This window comes from Typopeltis vanoorti, chromosome 2, assembly GCF_054136105.1.
Source record: "Typopeltis vanoorti isolate ZY-2024b chromosome 2, IOZ_Tvanoo_1.0, whole genome shotgun sequence".
Taxonomy (NCBI): Eukaryota; Metazoa; Arthropoda; class Arachnida; order Uropygi; family Thelyphonidae; genus Typopeltis; species Typopeltis vanoorti.
Genome location: NC_143550.1, coordinates 108,926,280 through 108,951,086, shown reverse-complemented (window position 1 = coordinate 108,951,086; position 24,807 = coordinate 108,926,280). Strand labels below are relative to the sequence as shown.

Here is a 24,807-nt window from a genome sequence, read left to right as displayed (position 1 = left end):
GTACTATGCAAATTTAATGACAAGAAATTCGGTTATCAGTTAATTGATGCAGGGCACGCTACAAGAGATGGATAAAATGAGCCAAACAGCTAAAGGAACGTGCATTTGTAGGAATGTATTATTAGCACAGCATTATGAATCATCTAGATCCAATATTGTTAGCTGACTGGATATTTTTATGATGCGCATTCAAAATTTGTCGCAAATTACAACTGTGAGTAACTCTGAGTGTGTGTTACTAAATGAGTATCAAATCAAAAAAAAAATTATTTGTTGTAATTTGGCAATCATTTGATTTGATTTGTTTTGTATATATATATATATATATATATATATATATACAAATACGATTTAGGATGTTAAGGATATCATTTTATGTGCTGAAAAACAACTTCACCAGAGAAATTTCTTCTCTTTTAGAGAAGAAATCAAAGGCAGAGCGAATGCTTCAATATTTCTAGTTAGGCAGTCAATTCAGAAGTAGCTGGACAAATGTACAGTTTCGTGCACTGTTGCAGTATAATATGGAGTTTTTGAGAAATGCTTCGGTTTTCAACAGAGTTTAGATTGCAGATGGTAATGCAAGAACAAACAAAAATCCATCATCTGTCATATTTTTTTAATAAGGAGGCGACGATCTGCACTTTCAAACCCATTAAGTACATACTGTTCAACCGTTCAAAATTCTTTTACCCATCTAACATTTCAGTATGAAGAATATTTCACTTCACAAGATTTACTTAAACCATGTACATTCGGCAAGTGTTCGTAGTCAGTTTCTCTCCATGTGATGTTCTAGTTTTGTGAACATGTTCCACATCAATAATCATGTTCTCATCCCTCGTCTATCCCCATTTCGGAAGAACATCAAGTCATTCATCAATATATTTCTAACCCCATTTACTAACAAATAATTTTTAGAATATTTTCGAAAATATTCTAAAAATTATTTAGAATATTATATTAAAAACGAAACCTAGTCTTAAAACTAGGTTTCGTTTATTTTATCAAGACGTATCTTAACAAACTTCAAATGGGTTAATAGTTGTTGTAATCATGAGCCATAAAACTAGATTACTTGTGCTTCTTTCTTGTTTATGGATATAAGAGCAATTGTTCCCAAGAGGAAAATTTTCTCTTTACATCTGAAGAAACGAAACCCGAATGAAAGAAAATACTCAGCTCGGTTTTTGCGGATGGAATATTTTTACTACTGTAGTTCTTTTCCAGAAAGTGAATTACGTTTGTCTTCTGAGAATAACGCTCATGGAAGGATGTTGAACGTAGTGAACTTTCCTTCTTCAGAAAAGCAACGGAAGATGCAAACATTTCGACATTTTTTTTTCCAGATTTTATTGAAGAAATGAGAATTACAACACGCAAGTTATTCTAGAGGTCAATATGCTAGGATTTCCTACTGAACAGAGGAGTCGCTTCACTTTTCCAGTAACGAGTGTGTTACTGCTTTCACAGAAAATTATCCGGAGAATTTTGATTATAATCACGAACAGAGACAAATTGATCAGGCATAGACTGAGGGCTAAGCCATCAACAGAGAGAGAGAGAGAGAGAGAGAACCCGAAACAAAGTCAGTATGCTATAAATTTTGCTCTAAGTGCCGATTCTAACATAAACACTCATTTCGACAAAAGAGTCCAGGATATTCAGTCCATCTCTGATCGTAAATGACTTAATAGACAATCGGACATAAAGAAGTCATCACACACACACACACACTCATGATGCTATCAAAACACTCATTGTAAGTCTTTCCGTCTTTTGCAGCATATTTATGAGAAGTCTGTCCTTAATTCTCGGTATTTGGGCAATCGCACGAATTAAAAATATTGTTTTGTCTGTAATATAAAACCTTCGTAACTATAGTGAACTTCTTTGGAAATATTTGTTAAACGAGAGATCTGTATTCTAAGGAACATCAGCAATCTGGACAACAAACTAAATGAACTGTGTTTGAACGATCGTGATAAATTTGCTTTACCGGATGTCGCATCATTATATAGGAATGTTCTCGACAGGCTCGCCTCTATGGTTGAGAAGCACTGTGCAGAGCAAGTCAACGGCCGTAGGTTGTCTACAGAAATATTGTTCTCGTGTAATGACAGTATCAGGAAACCGCATAATAATAGACACATAGCCATCAACCTCCTGGTTTATGGTGGGTAAAAAACAAAGAATAAGAGAACTGAAATAAAGCGGTCTTACGTAGTTTTTGTTTCTTTTTCAGATTTACAAAACAAAATGAAGGACTACATCAAATTTGTATGAGGGCAGTTCTACAGTTCTTTACATAACAACCAAATACCAATAATGATTTTAAATTAAACGAATTTTTTTTAAAATGAGAACATGAAATTTGTATTTGTTTATAAAACTCAACTGTGTATGAAAAGAAAAACCTTTTCCGTTCATTCCATTTTTTTTTTTTTTTTTTTTTTGAACCTGGAACTTTTTTCTGATCATCCAGTGCATTTATAGAAAGCTGAACTATTTTAAACTGGTCCAAAGGCGAAAAGGAGTGAAAAAAGAAGAAATATATTATATGAAAGACAGATTAAACTAAACGGATTAAACTAAATTTATTATAGTCTAACCAAATGGGAAAAAAAACTTCCAACATCTTTTTCTAAATGCAGAATAATTTAATAATAAGGTGAGACACCTTTTGGCAACTCCTATAGGTAAATATGACTTCTCCGTTGCTTCCACCTCAGTATCAGCAGGATTTAGGCAGGGACCGTGAGATGCGGTGATTAATACCCTTGGAGGGTAATGGATGACAATGCTGTAGCCAATGAAGTACTAACTGAGGCTCGGCTATTGCTGTTATCCTCCTGCCATGATCAGCGCTTTAATAGGCTCGGCTATTGCTGTTACCCTCCTGCCATGATCAGCGCTTTAATAGCTCAATAACACCTTATTCCCACACTGTCCTCTACAGATAACGGGGAAGATAAAACGCATTCTTGCTTCGCCCTTTTAAGCCAGTCCTTATAAGAACTTAGTATCGCCACCTCTGAGTCTGGCTCCCACTGACGAGATCTCAATAAAGGGCCAAACCGGTCTGGGTAGTGGCCCTTCTCCTTGCGGCATGTATTAATGCATAGCATTATACATGCCGCAAGGAGATGTGCTTTGCATTATGGGAGATACTAAGACAAGGAGTGATGAGAGTTTGGTCCACCTTTACCACGAGTTGCCTCAGTCCTGAAGATACTTCAGGCGCAAATTCGTTTGCTTACACTTGGATAAAGGATTAAACTAAATTTAATAATAATATATTTTTTGTAATCCGGAAATTCTTCCTAATCACCCAGTGATCTGGGTTGTTTAAGATTAGCAAAAAGTAGCCATCTTGTGTCTATTAGCTGTCTGTTCTGTTTGTAGGAAAATCCCGCTATGCATACATAACTGATTTTAGAAGTTTTTATTTTTATTTTATCGGAGACGGTCCTTTTGGAGTAACTAAAATATGGCTTATTTTGTTCACTTCAAAAGAACGTCTGTGAGACAAATTGAACTCGAACGTTTGCAAATAGTAATGCACATCTTATTTCTGCGCTACAAATATTAATAAGGAAACATACAACTGGAAAACAGTATGTTTTATCAGACTTAAACAAAAGTTGTCCGACCAAATGAAAGAGAATACAGTTCATTTGACTTAAAGCTTACCATTAAAAGATATATTCTAGTAACAACAGTTTAACCAATATTTAACATCGATTTTCTTGCAGTTGAATGTATTTATTTTCTCGTTTACATTCTACAGTAGATCACCTAATTCAATTCATCACGACAACCGCTATTCAAACAAGTCATAAAATAAATAAACAGATGAATAAGCCGTGCATATACTATTAAGAGTAAATTATTCTCTATTTGAAACAACGCAGACAACGAAACGGTAGTAAATCAACTAAATTCAAATTACTCTTCGGATACGATTTCTCTGTTAGCGTCACTTGAGTAACGACATTAATTTCGTAAATTATTTCCGAGACGCAACTATTTGCTCGGGTTGAAATTGCATCCTCATTTAAAATCGTGTTTTTGGTTGAGACTGGAATCAGTAGGAATGCATTCGCTTTTTTTTTTTTTTTTTATGCGTGTCGACAATTGCTAATCAGACGAAAGCGAACCAGAATTGAATTAGATTTTTGAAAGAATGCAGCCTGAGTTCAGTACAGACTGAAAGGTTCCAAGTATTTATAGGAAATGAGAAATACACAGCGTTAAAATTGGAGAAGTTAATCTGTGGGATTGTTTAACTGAAACATGATTTCTGATATCTTAAACTGAACTACGAATATTTCAAATGCTTAGCACTTGAAATCATCTAATTAATTCAAGCACTAATGATCATAAACGTATTTCAAATAAGAATTAAGAGTTCAAATGAAAAATGTGTAATAATGAACTATATTAGTATATCCTCAACGACATTGTTAATTAAACAATAACAGAGAAAAGGATAAATTTTGTAGATTTAAAAAAGTAAATATAGAATTTTTTTTTACAGTAAATAAATACCTGGAAAACGGAAATACTTTTTGGATTATTAATACAAGAAAATTTAAGAAGGACTTTACGATATTTTAGTCAAAACTTGAAATGAGCAAGTTTTTGGCATAAAATATAAATTTTATGCCAAAAATAAAATATTTGATGTGTATAAAAAGTATTGACCACGTAGCATTTATGACACTAGGCCTCTGCAAAAAGGGATCTTGTAGGTTCGATTTTAGTCACTGATGAGGAAACTTTTCTAGGTAGTTTTTTTTTTTTACCCTCTGGAGGAAACTGGGCTGTTAAACTCTGCAGCTCAGCAAAATGGACAATAAAAAACAAAAATAAGCATACAGGATTAACACAAATAAATGCTAATTAGGATCAGTAAATATTGCCTCTCATCTAGCACACAGTAGGTAAGCGATCAACTTTTGCTGATTGGTTGTTTTGGATTATATATATATAATCCAAAATATAACACACACACACACACACACACACACACACACACACACACACACACACACCGATTTATTTATTGTGTGTATGGTGAACGCCAACAATAAAAACATCGTATGTGAATATAATACAACACAATACAAAGAAAATAAATTAAGCTATAAATGATAATTCACAATTACGCCTATAAAATATAATAAATCAATAGATGCTAAATGCGTGTGAATTTAATTAAAATAAAAATATGTTATGAGCATGGCTGGGCAAATTAATTTCAAAACTAATGCAGTTTTTGTTTCCTTCCTTTAGCAACGTTCAATGCAAGAAAGTCTCGCTTCACCTACCGAACTAATAGTTACCTGCTATGTTATATTTTTACACCGTCCTCGATGGCTGCTAAGTTTTTAATGTTGCCCTCCAGCAGAAATAATTGCTTACCTCCGTCATATGTTCATTACTAATCAATACAGAGAGACATACACTTCGCACAAAAGTGTGAGTCACTGAAACAGGCAAATCAAATTAGTTTCATTTTTTTTTTATTCCTACAAAGGAGAATAGTAAGTTGTCATTTAGTTATATATTCCAATCTCTCCCCCCTATTTTCATATTATACAGTTCTGGATACACCTTTATTAACTACGTGTTCTTATGTTGTTCTTAGTTTTCGTATTGTACTTTGAACTTAATAATTTTAATGATTTTTCTTTATTGTTGATATGAAAAAAAAATATGAAAAAAATAATCAGCCCAAATTCTAACCATTCTGTCTTGTGTTTATATTCGGGTCTTCTTAAGTATTTTAAGGAATCGGGCATTGTTTAAACACATCCTACTCAAGGAGGATTCTGTCCTTCATTTATGTACGACAACCCTTATCACAATTAATTGGTAGCACACTGGATTACAAGCGATTACTTTTTCTTTTTTTTTGTAATCGGAGGAAATAAGTCACTCTTCTTAAACTTGTTATTAAAGTTTAATGAAGCTTTTAACAACCTATTTACAAAATAAATAAATAACTAGATCCAACATGTTTCATGATTACAATTTTGCTTCAATTTATATTTTCGCCCAGTTTTTCTAGTTTATGCTAGCAGGAACTCTTTGTAGATTTTCTAACATTAACCGATGTAGATTTTTCAGAGTATTCGATACTTTTGAAAAGTACTACAGTCTCTCCAATCTTTTCTTTCAGTCCTGCTAAAGTCTTATTATTATAGTTTCTCAGTAATAAGAATGTAGAAAGACTGGAAGAAAAGATTTTTTCCATTCTTTCTTGTGTCATTCATGTTTGTGTAATTCATATTAATGAAATAGCGTGTTCATTGAAGGCGCTGTAACTCGTTTATCAAACTTTCACGGTGTTCTACAGCTTAATCTACTAGAATGTGATTTGTTTGATGAGTCAGTTCATGAAATGAAGGTGCATTTTTATTCTTCTAGCGCTTCGAGAACATTATTATTATTATTATTATTATTATTATTATTATTATTACTCCTTTAGATAGATTCATCTATTATTTGGGTAGACAGATAAGGCATTATGGTGCACACATCCATAACACCTCCGTATTATGGTGGAGGTATACAAGATTCCAGAGTGATTGAAATACCATTTGGGAATACTTTTTATTGATAAATCACCTGCAGACGCTGCAATATCTTGTTCGGTTTTTTCAATACAATTATGCTGCCTTTTGCTACTTTTGTTCTTCTACATTTTTCATTTTCCATTATTGCTCTGTTTCCTTTTTCTATTTCGTTTTACAGAGTAGAATATAACATAGAAATATAAGAGGGATACTCATATAATTTTATTATCTTCTCTCCAAGATTTCGTCATATTTTCATAGAGGAAGAAGTAAGCATACAAGTTATGAATATCTAGGGATGGATTTGAAGCAAAACAAAAAGAACTAAAAAAAAACATCTGAGCAAATACTTTGAATAGGTCCAGATAACGTTGTCATCGTCTGTTAGCGAATGTTTTCAAAAAAAAAAAACCTTACCAAGGAAGCTGACAGCAAATACTTTAGTTCATCTATCAGCTTTAACAGCATCTTTCATCTCTTGAATTACTGAATGGATTTTGATGAAATTTAGCGTAAAGTATCTTTCAAATTCATTTCGATCCATATCTCAAAAATTGTGCTCTGAAACTTAGTTATAAGAAGTGGCCTACTTGGGTAACATAATTCAATACTGCAGTGCAGTGTAATGCTTCTGTTTCTCTGCTATCTAGGTAAGTAAATAATTTTTATGACAATGTTGCTTGCACGAGTGTAAAATTCCTCACAGCAACGCGTTTCATTTTTTTAATTATTTTTTATTGCATACAGGTTTGGGGAGTTATGTAGTTGTAGCAAATATTATACACATGATGATTGATATTTGTAAAATTAGTAATTAACGTGGTGAATAATTATTTATTTTGTGGCATATTTTAATAGGGGGTAACCATTAGGAAATTAGCGAGAAATAGAAAAAACGTCCTTTTGGATTTAAAAATATCCAAACTTTTGGATATTTTAAAATCCAAACTTTTGATTTTAGATTTTTCTTCTGATTTTAGATATTTTTGTATCTAAAATTATTTTAGTACTTGTATAAAAAAACAAAAAGACATTATGACCCATTAATCTAATCGAAACCAACTTTTCTAAGCTTTACATTTTGACATTTAAATCCTATTTAGTATTTTGCTCTTAACAAACAAAAATAAATTTACAAAATATCCATTTATTTTTATTCATTCTAGTTTTCTAATTCGAAGCATATAAATAGGAGTTTGGTGTGCTAACTTAAATATAAATATATCTGTATCGACAGACCCCCAAGGTGCAGGTATTAAAACATTGTGTTTAAAACTTTGCAATGCGTTAATTTTGCTTCTGTGTGTGTGCCTTATTATTTTATGTGTACGCTTCTGACGGCTTTCTCTTAAACTCATCCCTCAGCTGTACCGGAAGCAGGAAGTTACATTGCACGAGCCCATGTACTCGGACAGTTAACAGCACTGCCGGTGTAGGGGGAAAGGAACAGATCGTAGAGATGTTATGTTGCACTACGGTAGAGTGAGCGAACGCTCCGTTCGATGGGCCTGAGATTAATTCTCTAAGTCGATCAAGTACGCTCCAACTGTCAGACGAGTTGGACCACCTTTAAAGGTAAGGATTAGTGAATAAAGTGCAAGATTGTTTAGCATGTCGCTAATGACTAAGTTAATGGAATTTTTTAATGCGTGAGAATGTCAGTCTCCTTTAAAATATCAATTTTTTTTTTATGAGCTTGCATGGTTTTTGTTTATTTGCTTGTTTATTACATACAATATTATAGTTACATACAAAATTGTAGTTACATACAATAAATCTGATTATTTATTCTATAATATTATTCTGAATGTCTGTCAGTATATGTTAATCTTTTGTTTTTAAGTATTTATTTGTTTTTCGTTAAATAAAATAGGTTTGCTTTCTTCAAAAACTACTGTCATTCTCTATAAAGGAGAATAGAAATACTGTAGAAAAGCGATCATTATGGGAGAAAAGTAACACATTCATTTTCCCTCCGCATCTTATTTATATAATTAAAATTGAATAGTTTGTTTGTTCCTTAATAGTGCTTCGTTTGGGTTTATCCTAATATCACTCAACTTGATATTTATTAAATTAAATGCATGGATATACTTGTAGCATAGTAAATAGCAATCAGTTAAAATTCTGTCTTGTGTAATACACTCCACCTTTAATAAAATGATAGCATTTAATTGATTCTTTAAGTAAATTTAAAACTTATAACTCTGACAACACATGAATTACAGTTAAAGAACGTTTTTCTCATTTAGCTGATCATTCCCTATTATGACTTCCAATTACTTTCTATTCAGAGGTTTTCAGACACCGGATACATGTGAACAAAGAAGGCAATGTTCTCTTCATTGGAAAAAATGGACGTTTCTTTCGCAGCCATGTAGTCATAACTGTTGGTAGTCCTGAACGCTATAGAATTTTTGTGACTTGGCTGATCGGGAAAATAAAATGGAATAATATGCCGAAATTTCAATTACCAATACAATTTCGTGTACATGAATCACTACTAACGAAGCCTTCTTAGAGCTGTTCAAAGTTGTATAGAAATTAATACTCTTGTAGACATTGTTTCAAACTTTGGAAAGCATTTTAATTTTAGCAGTTTAACTTGGGAAATGAAAAATCACGTGAAGACTAAGTTATAACTCCCTTAGTAGCATAAGTAACGTCAGATTAAATATTAAATAATTTTAAACTTAGAATTTTAAATATAATTTAAATATAAAATAACATTTGCCAGCCTAGTTGACCGAGTGGTCAGCGTATCCGCTTTCCAACCAATAGGTTGTCGGTTCGAATCTTACACTGGACTGTTTGTGATTGTCTTTAGGTGGGAGATAATTTGATCCCCCGTGGAAGACCCACTATCCTGCTTACTGGAGGCTTGAGGTAGCTTGAAAAAGTTCCATGTTTGGTTTTCAGATTATGTAAAAATATGAAGTGAAATAATAATGTCATTTATATTTCACCTATAATTATAATTCAGCATGTTAATCATTTAAATTATTTATTAAAATTTTAAATACGTATACACAAATTTATAATATCATAATTGTTATGACAACGAATTCTCAAAACAGCGCGATCTATTAGAACCGGAAAGTACTAATAGAAATAGGAATAAAAAAAAGGGGGGGGGGATTTCGGCTTGTATTTATATGCATACTACATATGCTGTAGTATGCATATAAAGCTTTTTTTTTTTTTGGTAAACGATTAAAAAATTATCTTCCATGGTTTTTCCATGTCGATATAAATACGTTTTAATCTCTTAACAACTAAAGAGTTGTAAACTTATTCTGATCAGCTAACATAACCAGAAGCGAATTGAATATTTTTTTCATGACAGAAATAATCTAATTAAGCCGAACAACTTGCTACGAAGATTAATCCTATTCCACAGCTATTTAACTCTGCTATTTCTGACGCTTTTTTTTTTCATTTCGAAATAAATATCGTGATCTAAAATTTGGCGTTTGGTAACAAAGTTGCTGAACGATAAATCTTAACCAGACAGCATAATTTGTGGAGGAATAGATGCGATATCAACTTACACAATATTTGTCTTTATCTGAATTGATGACAGCGTCCCCTCGCACAGTTCATTACAGCGCCACCATAAAACAGTCCATTATAATATAATAAAAAATAATTATCATTCAAATAGCGAAAGATACATAAAAATGATATATTAAAAACTGAAACAAACAAGAATATAAACCAATGCAAGATATATATATATAAGGGATGATAGAAAAGTTTCCAGACTATGGCAATAAAAGAGAAACTGAAAAAAAAAAAAAGAAAGAAAAATTATACAGATATTTCCGGAAATCTACGTCCCTCTACCCAATTCGTGCTGCACAGTTCCTTTATAAAAACCAATCAGTGTGATCATATTATTCAAGGGAGCTCGACTACGTTTTTTGCCTCAGGAAGCACAAAACTATATTATCTATTAAATATAAACGGACTGTTTTTACGCAGAGTTTTGAAGTACCGTTTTCATCTGTTTTAACAAAATTTCATTCACATGTTGAAACAGCTTCATTAGTTTTAAGGAATATTTATCACGGCTTCCCAGCTAATCCGCCTTTAGTTAGGACCAACATGGAAATAACAGGGTTTCTTCCCTAGTAATGTTGGATTTTTCATTCCGTAAAACTTGCGCGGTAGAAAAACACACATAATGTATCAACTGGAGAATAAAATCGTATTGTTGTCACTGTTTCGCCGCGAAGATATTTGCACACGCGGTTCAAGGAAACAAAGCGATAAGCAGTAATAACAAGAACAATAACTGGCATACTGCTCCTCTAAAGTTGGCATGAGATAACTCAGAGACATCATTAAAAAGATGTAGACAAAACCGTGCTGAGTTATTCGGAGGAATAGAAACAAGTGAACAACGAGAATGATGTATGCATAATAAATACACTTATAGTTCCATGTTGCAGTCTCAAAAGATTCCAAATCATTGTACAGTTCTGTAAAATATAATTAAGATATCAAAAAATTGAGTCTCGATAATAATGTTAATATGGGAACTTGCAAAGATTTGATGATATCGTCAATCTACCGTGATTGGGATCGGAGTCATGGTCGTTTTTCCTCTCATGGAATCCAATCCACTACTTCTTTTGTCCATCATTGATTTTGGCCAAAGAGCATCCACCAATTCGAAGTGCTTTCATGGTGAGATCGTATTTTCCAGAATATGATGAAACGATGGTAACATGTTACGTAACTGCAATATTTCCACGATTAATTATACTTTTTTTACCTTTTCCGAAAAGTCTCCTATTGTATGATTGTTTTTTGAAACTATTTAGAAAAACCTCTCTGTCTTGAAATCTTCACTCAGTTTTATTTATTTATTTATTATAATCTGCGAAGATCATTGCAGATTGGCGCACTTCTCAAATTACTGAAATCGGTTTTGCTTGGGCTTTAAATTCAATGTTCTCTAATAACTGGTTGCTCCATTTTTCAGGTCTTCAAACAATGTGGAATTAGGAACTTATGCTCCGCCTGTGATCTTTCTTTATCTCTGCCTTGAGGTGGTACAGTCCCTGATGATTCAGCGATCTAATATGTCTACGTTCTTTGTGATTTTTCGTGGAGACTTGTCCCTTCACAACTGTTATAGTTTTGGTCACATATCTTGCGTTCTAATCATGTGATTTAATTACTGCAATTCCATCTTCAGCATTCTTTCTCCCACTTTCATGTCATCTTCTCTCTTGTAATCTGCTTTTTAGCATAATTCATTCCATTTTGTTTCTGCTGCATAAAAAAATAGTTGGAATTATACAATCATATAATCAAGTTTTTTTCTTTTATATCTGTTCTGCAATCTTATTTTGCTCTATGTTTTCTTTAATTTGTCAGTCAATATGTCAACTTTGGTGTGTACATCCTTTCTACTTATTTTTATATTTTTTATTCTTCTTCTATTTCTACATTTTTAAATTCTAAATGTTTTCCTTCACTATATTGCGCCCTTCTTCTGTTTGTCAATAATTTCACTTTAGTTAGATTTTGCATTAATTTTTTTTTTTTTGGAGGGGGGGGGGTCCTTTTAATTCTACGAAATCAATGCTTCAGTCATTTCCTTTTGTTCTTTCCGGTTTCTTGCTGCAATTACGATATCATCAACGAATCTCATGTTGTTTAGTTTCATGCCGTTTATATCGATTCCGATATAAACTTTTTCTATATAGTGTACTTTATTCATTGTATGCTTTAATGTTGGCGTGAGAAGTTGAGAGAGAAATATTGTAGTATGTATCGTGTTTTACTCCCCTGTCGATATTATTATAATTATTTTTTTTTACTTCGCTAATTGAAAATGCCAACTGTAGCATTTTATACGTACATCTAAACCAGGGGTCGGGAACCTTTTTTGAACCAAAGAGCCATTCCACCAAAAAAAATTAATTAAAACAAAATTTTGGGAGCCAAAACTTCAATTCGATTTTTCCTGGTGACTCAAAGTTGCAGTTAGTTTAAACTTAGGTAAATTTGTTTTTAATTCAGTACTTCCAGATATCAAATACCACTTTTATGTTTGCATATAAATTTTTTATATGTTCAATAAATAAAACAACATTAAGTTTGATTAAGTTTTTAATCACAAAATATGTTTAAGTAAGTATAATATTCAAAAAAAAGTCAGCATTTGTATTGCAAAAAGAATTAGTCCGAACAAAAATACAATATTATGTATTTTAATAGATATTTCATTGTTTTAATTTAAAATTCACTAATGAGACTTTTCATTTTGCATCTTCCCAGCCAATTTACTTAAATGTGAATTGTATGCCGTGCACTTTAATAGTAATTCAGCTTTCAAACTTTCATCAGTAAATTTGTTCCTATACTTATTTTTAATATAATTCATTGAAGAGAAAAATTGTTCGCAATTGTTCGTTAAACCGAAAAGAGTCAAAACCCCCAAAACAAGTCGCCTGGCATTTGAATAATTAGTTAGGAAAGAATTCCAACATTTAAATATAATTTCCTGATTATGATTACTATGTGTTTCTTTCATAGTTTCCTCATTTTCTTCAATTTGTACTACCATTTCCTGATGTTTTTGTACCCAGATGCTTTTATTCTGAATTTCCAGAAGCTCCATTTGTAGTTCTGCAATTGATATTCCGGGGAAAGTTTCAATATCAATTAATTTTAAATTGCAATTTAACGGATGTAATATAAATTTCATCATCTCCTGAAATGATGAAATTTATTTTTTTTAAATCCTGAAATCTGCTAATCTGCTTGTAAATGAATCTAAAATTACAGTAATCATTTCAGAGAATATTTTGCAATCAACGTTTTCTTGATTTAAATTAAATCTATAATTTTTTAGATTTTCAAAATATATAAATTTTTCTTCAGTAATAACTTCGAAAAACACTCTTAGTTTCTGTTTCAAAGGTAAGGCCTTCCTCTAGTAATTGTAAGGCTATGTTTCCCTTCCCTTGCAACTTCAAATTTAGCTTATTAAAATGTTCTGTCATATCAAGCAAAATACAAAAAGTTTGTATCCATTTGGGATTACTGAGAAGTTCCACATAATTTACGTTATAATTTTTAGTGGTTAAGAAAACTATTACTTCTTTTAAGCACTGAAAAAAAAAGTTTTAATGCTTTTCCTCTTGATAACCATCGTACAGATGTAAATGTCACTAAATCTTTATGTTGACTACCTAATTCCTCTAAAAATGTGTCAAAAAGTCTGTGATTCAACGTCTGAAATCGGATGAAATTGATCATTGGCACAACAACAGCCATCACTCTTTTTAGTTGTGGTAATAATCCTAAAGAATTTGCAACTAAAGCTTCTTGATGCAAAATGCAATAAAATGAAATAACTCCATGTGGAATATGAGTGGAGAATAATTTAACAAACCCCTTATTTTTCGCAGTCATAGAAGGCGCGCCATCGGTCGCAATGCATACTATATTATTAATATTTATATTTTTATTCTGTAAACTTGTTAGAAGGTTTTCTGAAATATCTTGACCTGTAGCTTGTCCTTTAAGTATTAGCAGATCAAGAAGTTCTCGAATACCGGAAGATGTGATATATTTAACCATCACGCAGTATTGTGCCATATCGGAAATATCATTTGATTCATCAACAGCAATAGATATAAAATCGGCAGAATGAATATCCATAATTTGCATATTTGAAACTTCTGCAGAAATTGTTACAATCCGTTCCTTGACAGTTATAATCCAAAGAGGTAAATCTTTAATTTTTTTACGTATCTCGTCCTTATTTTTCATATCCTTAAATAGAATTTCAGAGACATTATACATGCAATTTTTTAGAAATTCACCATCGGTAAAAGGTTTTCCCGCTTTTGCTATTTCAAGGGATAACAAAAAACTTGCTTCAGTAGTATTTGACGAAGATTTCGACCAAGTTGACAAATTTCTTTGCTGAAGCAATGTTTTCTTTTGTAATTCTTCAATTGCTTTTTTTAAATTATCACCCTCAGAATATTTTTTACTGAAGTCTAAATGTTTTCCTCGAAAATATCGTTCGACATTACTTGATTTGTTATTTTGAAGTAGATGGCAAATTAAACATTGCGGATTTCCATTTACTTCTATAAATGCAAATTTCTCTATCCACATTTTATTGAATCCTCTGTTTTCTTCGATTATTTTTCTTTTTCTTGAACTCATATTAGGAGGGTTATTATCAATCATAAATTTACCTGCAAGTAAAAACACAAAATCAACATAACATTATACACAAATTAATAAAATTAATTTGTGCATAACATTACCTGACACTAAATTAAACACCAGTTTAGTACCACAATAAATAAGTTAACTAACAGAATATTTATTTTGACAGTTAAAATCCGTATGTATCTAAAAACCGTGGTGTTTGACAGGACAGCTGATCAATTAGTTCAAATTTTCGCCATGGTGCTAGTCACCTTAGGCAGGGTTAACATTTAGCGGTATTTCAAATGTAACGTAGTTGTCCATGTCATAAAATTTCATGCGTAACACACGTCACATGCATAGTATCTAGCTACACGAACAGACCACATCAAAAAACAATATTTAGTTGTTTGTATTAATTATGTATCTTTTAATTCAATATAAAAGAGCAGCACTTTGTTCAGCCAAGAGCCGCCGGTTCCCGATCCCTGATCTAAACCATATGTTGTACTCGTTACTGATTGGATAAAGTGTAATTTTCTTTGCAATTCGCCTACTCTGTGATTTGTCAGTATCTTTTACTCCATATTTATGTATTAGTGTAGCCTTTGTATTATTTATATATGTGTATATATATTAGAGAACTTCCTTCTTTTATCCGGAAATTAAATATGCCCATGTTTTACATTTTCGTTAGCTTCTTTTAACATTTCAATTAAGTGCTGTCTAATCCTCCTACAAACTCTATCTTCATTTTTTTTCAAGATTTTCCATTTCAAATATTTCTACGGGGAATATTATTTATGCTGTTATGTTATTCTTCTTCTTTTTCCTCTTTTTATTATCCCTACTGTTTAAAATTTCATATTCTGTTTGATCCAATATTTTATGCTTGTCAAATATTCTCTCCAATTCTCATCAAAAATTCACATTTTCATATTTGCATTGTTTTCAATTACTATTTGGATGTTTTATCCTCTTGTCTTGATATCTTCTTTAATAATAAATTTGATAGCTTTATTTATGTCACGATTCTCTCTGAAATTACTGCCTCTTTTTTTCCCTATAAGTTAGAATTTTTTAAAAGTAATTTCAATGTTATTTTCGTCTACAGTTTTTAGTCTGATTTTTTTGTATAAGAACGATTTATTGCATTAGATTTCACAGTGAATGTATTTTATTTTATATTTCGGGTACACAGATTATCTAAGGTATGATTTTTTTTTTTTTTTTTGTTATTTTAACTCTTCCTCTTCCCATTCGATAGTCGCTTGAAAAACTGTTTGCTTGCTTTATGATGTCTTTAACGTAACATTGATAAAATGATGATAAAAAATCAGTTTCATTTATTGATATTCCACTGCTGGTCTACGCCCATCTCATTCTCGTTGCGCTTAGATTGTTATGTTACACAAAATTAATAATTATTTCGCTAATCCACATTTCCTATGCACGTTTCACTCGTTTCTTTTTCTTTTTTTTTCTCTAATTGTTGCATAGATATTGCCTATGACTAAGTGACATTTGTTTATATTACTTTGTTTTTTAATTTCTTTCTTCACACACACACACACACACACACACACACACACACACACACACACACACACACACACACACACACACACACACACACACACACACACACACACACACACACACACACACACGCACGCACGCGCGCGCGCTTTCTTTTTTTTCATGTGAGAAGGCTGGTTTGGTTTTATTTCCCAAGTTGATCGGAAGTTTGGTACGTCAACATGATCTTCATAATTACGGTAGTTCTGTTGGGAAAAATGCACTCCCAACGCTTCGTTCATACTTCCGTTCCCTAATTACTATGGCTCTATTGACAAGACTTGAGAAAGTGTCTTATTGTTTTGCGAATAAATGACTCGCTCAGCTGGTAAAGTTTTCATGGTGGTGCAACAGCCTGGCATTCCTTCCTCTATTTCACGCCTTGCTATTCTATTAATTTTTGGAGTTATGGTCAATGTCTTTTACTTGACTAGGTTAAACCATTGCAAGGCACAAAATAAAGATGTTAATAAATCATCATCACACAGCGATCACTAAATGATGGCTATGAGAACACGAATAATGACTGTAAACCGTTCCCCTGAGCCTGTATACGTGACCAGCGATTACAAACTACTCTCATAAAAGCGAAAATGTAATTTATTTCGTGCAGGTGTGTCAGTATACTCATACAAGCATAAGCTTCAGTTTCTACTTTAGCGAATGATAAGTACGTAGATAATTATTGTTCTATAGCATAATATATAATAATTAATTACCTTAAGTAAGATGTAATTAAATATGTTATAACAACATAACCAAGAGTTTTTCTCCCCCCCCCCCATCAAAAAAAAAAAAACTATATCTTTGATCAAACAGCTGCACAAATTCGTGAGTTCATAATATGTTTCATTCACAAGCTATCAACTATTTTACTACTCAGGATGTATAATATTTTAAAACGCATTTCTGAAAGCACCTAGACTATGATAAAATGTACACTCTCTGATATACAACCAGAAATGCCACTCTCCTATTTATAGGAGTGTGCAGGGCGTTTACGGCTTTACCATTGCAAGTTTAAAATACGACGTCACAATAAGAGAAAAAATAAATAAAAGAGAGAAGTAGTAGTAGCAGCATCACCTTCTTATTTTTAGTTATGGATGCCTCAATAAACGTTACTAAATATTTCTCTCTCTCTCTTTCTCTCTCTCTCTCTCTATCTATCTATCTATCTATCTATCTGAATCAACTGTATTGAGTAATTCACTTCTCGAAGTTGTTTAAGAAGATTGGGTATTACCCTTAAGTAGAAAATTGGCACTCTTCTTCGGTTGCAAAACCTAATTTGTGAAGGCGGGCGCTTGCTTTAATATGCACGAAGAATGTAATTCTTTCTTTCAAGTGGTTGTAGTTCTTTTACAAAATTTTGGCGTGTACCATGTGAAGCGTATCGATATGTTTATATAAATATAATACGTGGAGAGGATTTTGTAAGTTATTATCTTTCATGGTCAGAAATGCTGAATAAATAGCAGAATATATTTTTTTTCGACTCCCAACAAAACAAAAGAGAAAACTAGAATTCATATTATACAAACATAAACGTGATAAAAAGTGCTAATGCTATGGGAACACTGGAATTCATTTATATCCACTTGATTGCACTGCATATATAAAGATGCCTGATGAATCAGTACCTGTTTAAGTAAAAGGACATGCAACAAATAGGAATAAAAAATACATTCAATTAGCGTAAAAAGTTTGTCTTGCTGGTGTATAGGACATAAACCCACATTTATTTTTCTTTAATTTACTTTGAGGATAATTTATTATTACACTGCGAAATAATGAATGCTATGAAATGATTAAAAAAAAATAACGAGCGAAAAAGGAAATGTGAAATAGAGAGAAAACTACGACTAGTGTAGATAGCAATACTGTATTACAGTGTCTTAAAAGCAAATTATCAATGGCGTCAGTAATTTAATAACTACAAGGCCAGTAGATTTTTTAAGCATCCCGTAAAAAGATGCAAAGCGACCAGAACGCACACGCAATTAACAGGCACTAGCACTGGCCTCATAGGTGCTGTGAAAATTCTATTAAAAAATAAACAGACATAAAATGTTGAATTTTTATTGACAACATCAAATGAAGTTTTACGAAATTTTCTTTTTTTGTTTTAGTAAATTTAGTTTATTTTATAATTACCTTTGTAGAGTATGATCTTCGATTTTGTGTTATATACGTTTCTAATTTTTATTATTTTCAGTTAATTATTATCATTATTTACGGTATTTCCACACTAAAACACAGAATACTAAATCCTTCATGGTGACATTTCTTCAGAATGCGTATTTAAATTAAATACAAAATCATTGAAAAATGATTCACTACTGCAACATTTTTCAAGAACATTCATTGTTTTTTGAATTCATTCCTGCGTAAAAAACAGTTAACCACATTTCTTTTGGTTTTTAATATGTGAATGCGATTCAAAAGGGTGTTATTCTATAGTACATTAGCATCAGGTACTAGGTGGGCTAAGCGTTACAAAATTCAAAAACTTTGCTCTAGAGACCAAACAAAAGTTTTCTCAAGACATTTCTCGTTCCCAAAAACAGACATTCTAGTCAGAAGAACACAGATAAATACTAGCCATAACACACAGCCTTATAGCCTGTGTACTACTCCTTTTCATTTCAAACAACATCAAGCCACTTCAGGTCTCTACTAATCAGGCTGATAGTCTCACACTAGGGAATGAAATTCATCTATGGCATGAAACGTTCAAACATCCATATTCACGTTGTCGTTCAAACCCCGCAGTGTCTTGATAGGAGAGCTTATACTATATTAACTCGGGCAATCAGTCCAGCAAATTATGGCTCCGTGTGCATTCAACTTTACTTGGAAAAAGAACAATTCTGTAATATGTTAATGAATCGATAATCTCTCAAAATACAGAGTTTTCAAAAAATGCTGGTAATTTAAATGCAGATTTTTTCAAATCTAATCTACCTAACCTAATATACATGATCTAAGACAGTTGTTTACATACCCACAGAGTTGTGCGAATGCCTGACCAGTTTATTGTTAACAAAGTATTCTGACACCAATAATTCAATAAGAAGCTTGGTGAGCTCGATTCTGGTAGCCACAATTTGAATCTGCCATTTGTATGCAACGAGAATGTAGGCGAATATCAGAATAATCAATCCGATGATATATCTAACAGATGTTACAAGGGTAGTGCGAAGATTGATGCATTCAATTATCAACCTATTAGTATCTCTGGAATGGTGGTGGTGGTGAAGATTTTGGGAAAGTTGGTTAGGGTTCGCATTCAGAAATGGCTTCACAGAGAATCTCTACTTTGCAATGAACAGCATGGGTCATGTTTTAGCAACTTGCTCACTTTTTATAATAATGTTATCAACGAGTTACCATGATATTTTTGGATTTTGCTAATGTTTTTGACAGAATACAGCAGGAAAGAATGTTGCATCAATTGGAGAATAAGGAATTGGATTATAATATATTAGCGTGATTAGATGATGGCTGACAAAAAGCAAGATTTAATCACCTTACCGGCCATTATGGATCAAATACGCATCCTCATACGCTTCGTATCCATCATATATTTCAATGTAATATCGATGGTATTAAAATTTTAATCTGCACTTCGCATCCATGAATAACCTTTACGTCTATAGACGTCTTGGCCGATAGCGTGGTTAAGGTAACTAGTGGTGTACCACAAGGATCAGTCCTTGGTCCATTGTTATTCAATTTATACATTAATGGCTTTGGGAAGGATTTTCCAAGCGACATTACAGGTATTTGCTGATGATAAAGATAGGTAGGATAATCAGGAATGCTGCTGATATGCAGTACTTGCAGAATGATTTGTACAGGCTGAAATTGTGGGCATGGAAAAACGGATGTCAGTTCATTGTCAGTAAATATAAAGTCAGGCACTTTGGCGTGATTAGATACCCAATGTTATATTACCCATTGGTGATATTATGCTAGAAAGAGCTGATCAGGCTGGGATCTTGGAGTGTTAGTAGATAGGAAGTTGGATTTCATGGGCCATGTAGCAAAGATTGCAAATACAATTCGAAATATAATTACAATGCTGAAATGAACTTTGACATATAAAGATAGGGATGTCATTTTACCTCTTTAAAGAGCTTTGATGAGACCTCACTTAGACTATAGTGAGTAGGTCTGGTTGCTTTTTTTCCCCATAGTCATTCTGATACAGTGGAGAGAGTGCAAATGAGAATGTTAAAAATTATGATAGCAAACAAGAGGAAGAGGGGTGATATGATTGAGACTTACAAACTTCTGAAAGGGTTATGCAGGATTTCAGTTTGATGGAAGTTTTCATTTTATGGAGATTGGGGAAGGGCAAGAGGGCATCCTTGGAAATTGAGAATGAATCCTGTCAAAGAAGGAATGAAGACTGCAGTTTTCTCTCAAAGCAAGAGTATAAGCAAATTTTTGAAATTACTGAAAGATGATTTTCTTTCTTTTTTTTTATACTGTTGGCTTTAATCTTCAATTTACAGTGCTGGATTATATTTCGGACACGTTTATAATTGAAATTTTTTTTTAACACTGATGACATTGTCTTAGCCAAATTGCATTAAGGAGATTTAGTTTATGAAAGCTTTAATAATTGTTTCCATGGCAATAAGATGTGTTTGCATGTATGGTTTGGGCTAGACAACGAAACGTTTCTCTTGTTTCGTTTCTTTTTTTCTTCTTTTTTTGACGTCTTTGAAGGAACACTGCAGCTTGGGTAGCACAGGTGTTGACGCTACTCTTTCTCATACATTTAGAGATTCAGTTTTGTCTTACGTAGAAGATGAAATGCATGCTATTTCTAGAGTTTCTTTTAAACGTACATGCGGAGTTGTTATGGCGACTAAAATAAATATTGGTAGAACGTCATAATTTATAGAGAAGGAACTAATTAATATTAATACAACAACTAATCTTTATTTTTCTTGGAATTCTTTTCTCTCACTATAATTTCCTCTCGTTTTCTTTCTCTATTTAATAGCATTGTTAGTTATGCAGATTATTATATACGATATCTTTGTATGGATTTTCATATTAAAATGACGATCACGAACTTTTGTCAATGATCATGGTGACGCTTAGACAGAAACAAGGGATTGTTTGAAACAGAATAACAAGCTGTTCAAGGCCAGCTGACGAACTGATGCATGAATGGTTCCGGTATGCCTAAATTGTTGATCATGTTCCAACTTTGAATTGTTCACTGCACAACTCCAGATATCAGATTCCTGACACCGCGACAATTGAGTCTTTTAGTCAAACACATTCTATTGTTTTAAATAGAATAATCAAACTGTCATCCGATTGCTGGCAGCGGTCCATGAAAATAACAGATAATAAACATCCGGATAACAAATATTTTATCAGTTATAATATTATTTGACATTTAATGGACTTGTAAAGCATAATTAGGTGATGCAAACTGAATTTTAATTTTCCTAAAATTAAATACCCTACTCTCCTAGAAGGACTGGGATAAGATTCTAGCCAAACAAAGAATACATTTCTACATTCATGGTAGAGTAAGCAAACAGTTATATAGGAAATAGAGAGAGAGAGATTCATTTTCCTTCAAGGCTTTGTATGGTCCCCGCTTGAACCATACATTAGAGCAGCATGTAGAATTTTCATTGAAACATATCAGATGTGGCTCGCAACCAACCTTTGAGTTTAAGATTGGTTAGTTCTTTTGGATTAGACTGAAGAAACTAAGCCTATGAGTTTAAGATACTTACCATATTCATTGAAGCAACCGAGGCTAAGGAACAGCTACACCATTGTAAAGATGTTGGAAAATGCAAATTTTCCAACCTATGCAAACAGGTTGCAAATCTTGCTCTTAATAAGGTCACAGGATCAAGAAATACACCTAAACGATGACGATGAAGAAAATGTATCGTATTTAGGGAACGAGTAGATCTCAGACAGCGGACAAGTATTAAGAAATAGGATATTGGGAAACATTAAGATATCCTTGTATCTGATTGTACAACTGAAGTATGAGGAATATTTTCAAATCAATGCATTGCCTTATAAATTAAAGATACCAAGAAATTATATACTTGGTTTAATCCTTTATCCAAGTGTAAGCAAAAAAGGCTTGCTCCTGAGCTATTTTCAGAACTTGGGAAACTCATCAAAGCACATCTTGCGGACATGCCTGATGGGTCACTACCCAGACCAGTTTTGACCTTTATTGAGGTCTCATCAGTGGGAGCCAGTCCCAGAGGTGATCCTAAGGTTGAAGTAATGCAGAAGTCATATTTTCATATACGAGTAGCCAAAAGGTGTCACAACTTGTTATTAAAATACTCTGGATTAGGGAAAGTTGTTGGAAGTTTTCCATTTGGTTATACTATAAATTAAAGATACCAAAAAATTATATACTTGGTTTAATCCTTTGTCCAAGTGTATACAAACAAGTTTGCATCTGAACTATTTTCAGAACTGGGGCAACTGGTATAAATGAGAGTCTGGAAAGTTATGATAAACACCTAGAATAAAAATGATATTAAAGCAACTGATATAACCCACAAGAAAGAACATACGAGGATATAAGAGCATAAGTTATCTTCATAACTCTGCTGCTAGTATGTTCTTTCTTTAATATCATTTTGGTCGGTGTTTTTCAGAACTTTCCAGATTCCCCCTCTTACACTATATTTTCAAAGGTGATAGGATGTGGGCATACAGGATCATAACGACAAAGGGAGATCAAATAGCACATTAGTATAAATTGGACCACACAATGCACCTTAGTCATTTGATTTAGAGGGCTGCAAAGGGTCGAAAATAGGCCAGTAGTATGGTACTTAGGTATGGGGTTTGTTCTCATGCACATCCCCAATGAGCATGCGTTGACTTCCAGTTCTTACCTGAGTATTGTTTCGGCCCAACCATTGCTGTCCTACATGGTGACAATATGGCCCGATGATCTGGAAGCTTCCAAGAACAATATGCCCTGTCACAAGGTTCATTATGGAATCACGGCTCGAAGGTCATATCTAAGCATTCCGTATGCTCCCTGGTCGCCTAATTCTCCTGATTTTAATTCCACGAACATTTGTGAGATCATTTGAAACACAGTATTGATCGATCAACGCCAGTCTCTCTTTCTCTCTCTCGCTCGGTCGCCGACCTCCGGGACATTATTCTGTCTAGTTGATCCAGAATACATCAGAACACCTTCCTTGGACTAGTGAAATCAATACCAAGACAGATGTAAGTGTTTATCTCTGCCAAACGAGGTCCAACCCGCTGCTAGGTAGGTGGTCACAATATTTTGGCTCACGAGTGTATGTTGAAAACCAAATCGTATCTACAACTATTGCAGAATTTCCCAGAAATGGAGAGCACAAATGAATGGATGAATGACATAGTTATCATACTAATTGTCCATAAACAGCAAGACAGAAGGATGATATAACTCATAGTTATACTCAAAGTATTGAATCATAAATTAAGTGTGACAAATCGTTCGTAGATAAGGTTTCATTGGTTGCATTAAAAGAGAAATGTAGGCTCGTTTCTTTTGAAACATGTCACAAATTGGTGGAAAGTACGTTACATAATCTGCTTGTTGGACTCCTGTAATATATAGAAAAAGATAAGCTTGCGCCATAGTAACAATGCAAGTATCTGACTTTCTCCTTGTCTCATACTTTTGAAAACAGAACCTCGTTTTGTATATTCAAACTCAAAATGCTATGAAGCAATGATATATTTCTTCACAACTAAGGTTCTATTAATATGATAGAACTTGATGTTTTAACCTACAACTTAATTTATGAATAAGTAGTGATTAGTTTTGCTTCATTTTTTGGTGTGTAAGTTATAACATCATGTTATATGAGATCTCTTAAAAAATATCCGGATTTGATGTATATTTAAAAGTTATCTAAAATTGATGTCTATCTAAATGTTTTTTAGATATACATCAGTTTTTAGATATAAATGTATATCTAAAAGTGGCATTTTTTTGTCTAAAATATAAAAAAAAGTGTTTGCATTAAATTTTGTTTTAAAATCTGCAATAAACGGAATATGATAAATGCTTTCAATTCTAGTGCACACAATGGGTCAAGTGCGTTGTTGCATTTGAAGGAGGCAAAACTTCAAATCTTGAAATCTCTTATTTTTTGTACACATCATTTCCCGAAACACTAAGATTTCGGATGAATAAAGAAAGCACTGTTCTAAATCTATTCTAAAGAGATGTAAACAAAAGTATCCTGAAAATGAACTTTAACTCCAAAACGAATAAAAAAAAAAAATAAACTTTCGCTCTCAAAATGAAAGAAAGTAAATGTAATATTTTCTCAGAAGACTGGCCTTATTTCGGAATTCCACGACAAAACAAATAAATAAAAATAAAATTCTGAGCTTTATCGAAATAGTACATGCTGAAACTGACCTATAT

At 32.7% G+C, this 24,807-nt stretch overlaps 1 protein-coding gene across 4 annotated transcripts in view; it reads left to right on the top strand.

The window, feature by feature from the left end:
• Positions 1-24,807, top strand: part of LOC150109321 (Na(+)/H(+) exchanger beta-like) — a 489,491-nt gene that overhangs the window by 90,469 nt on the left and 374,215 nt on the right. For all 4 annotated transcript variants that reach the window (XM_090412496.1, XM_090412499.1, XM_090412495.1 and 1 more), the window contains exon 2: positions 7,950-8,159. The gene's annotated coding sequence lies outside the window, so the exon portion shown is untranslated. The remainder of the gene's footprint in view (positions 1-7,949; positions 8,160-24,807) is intronic.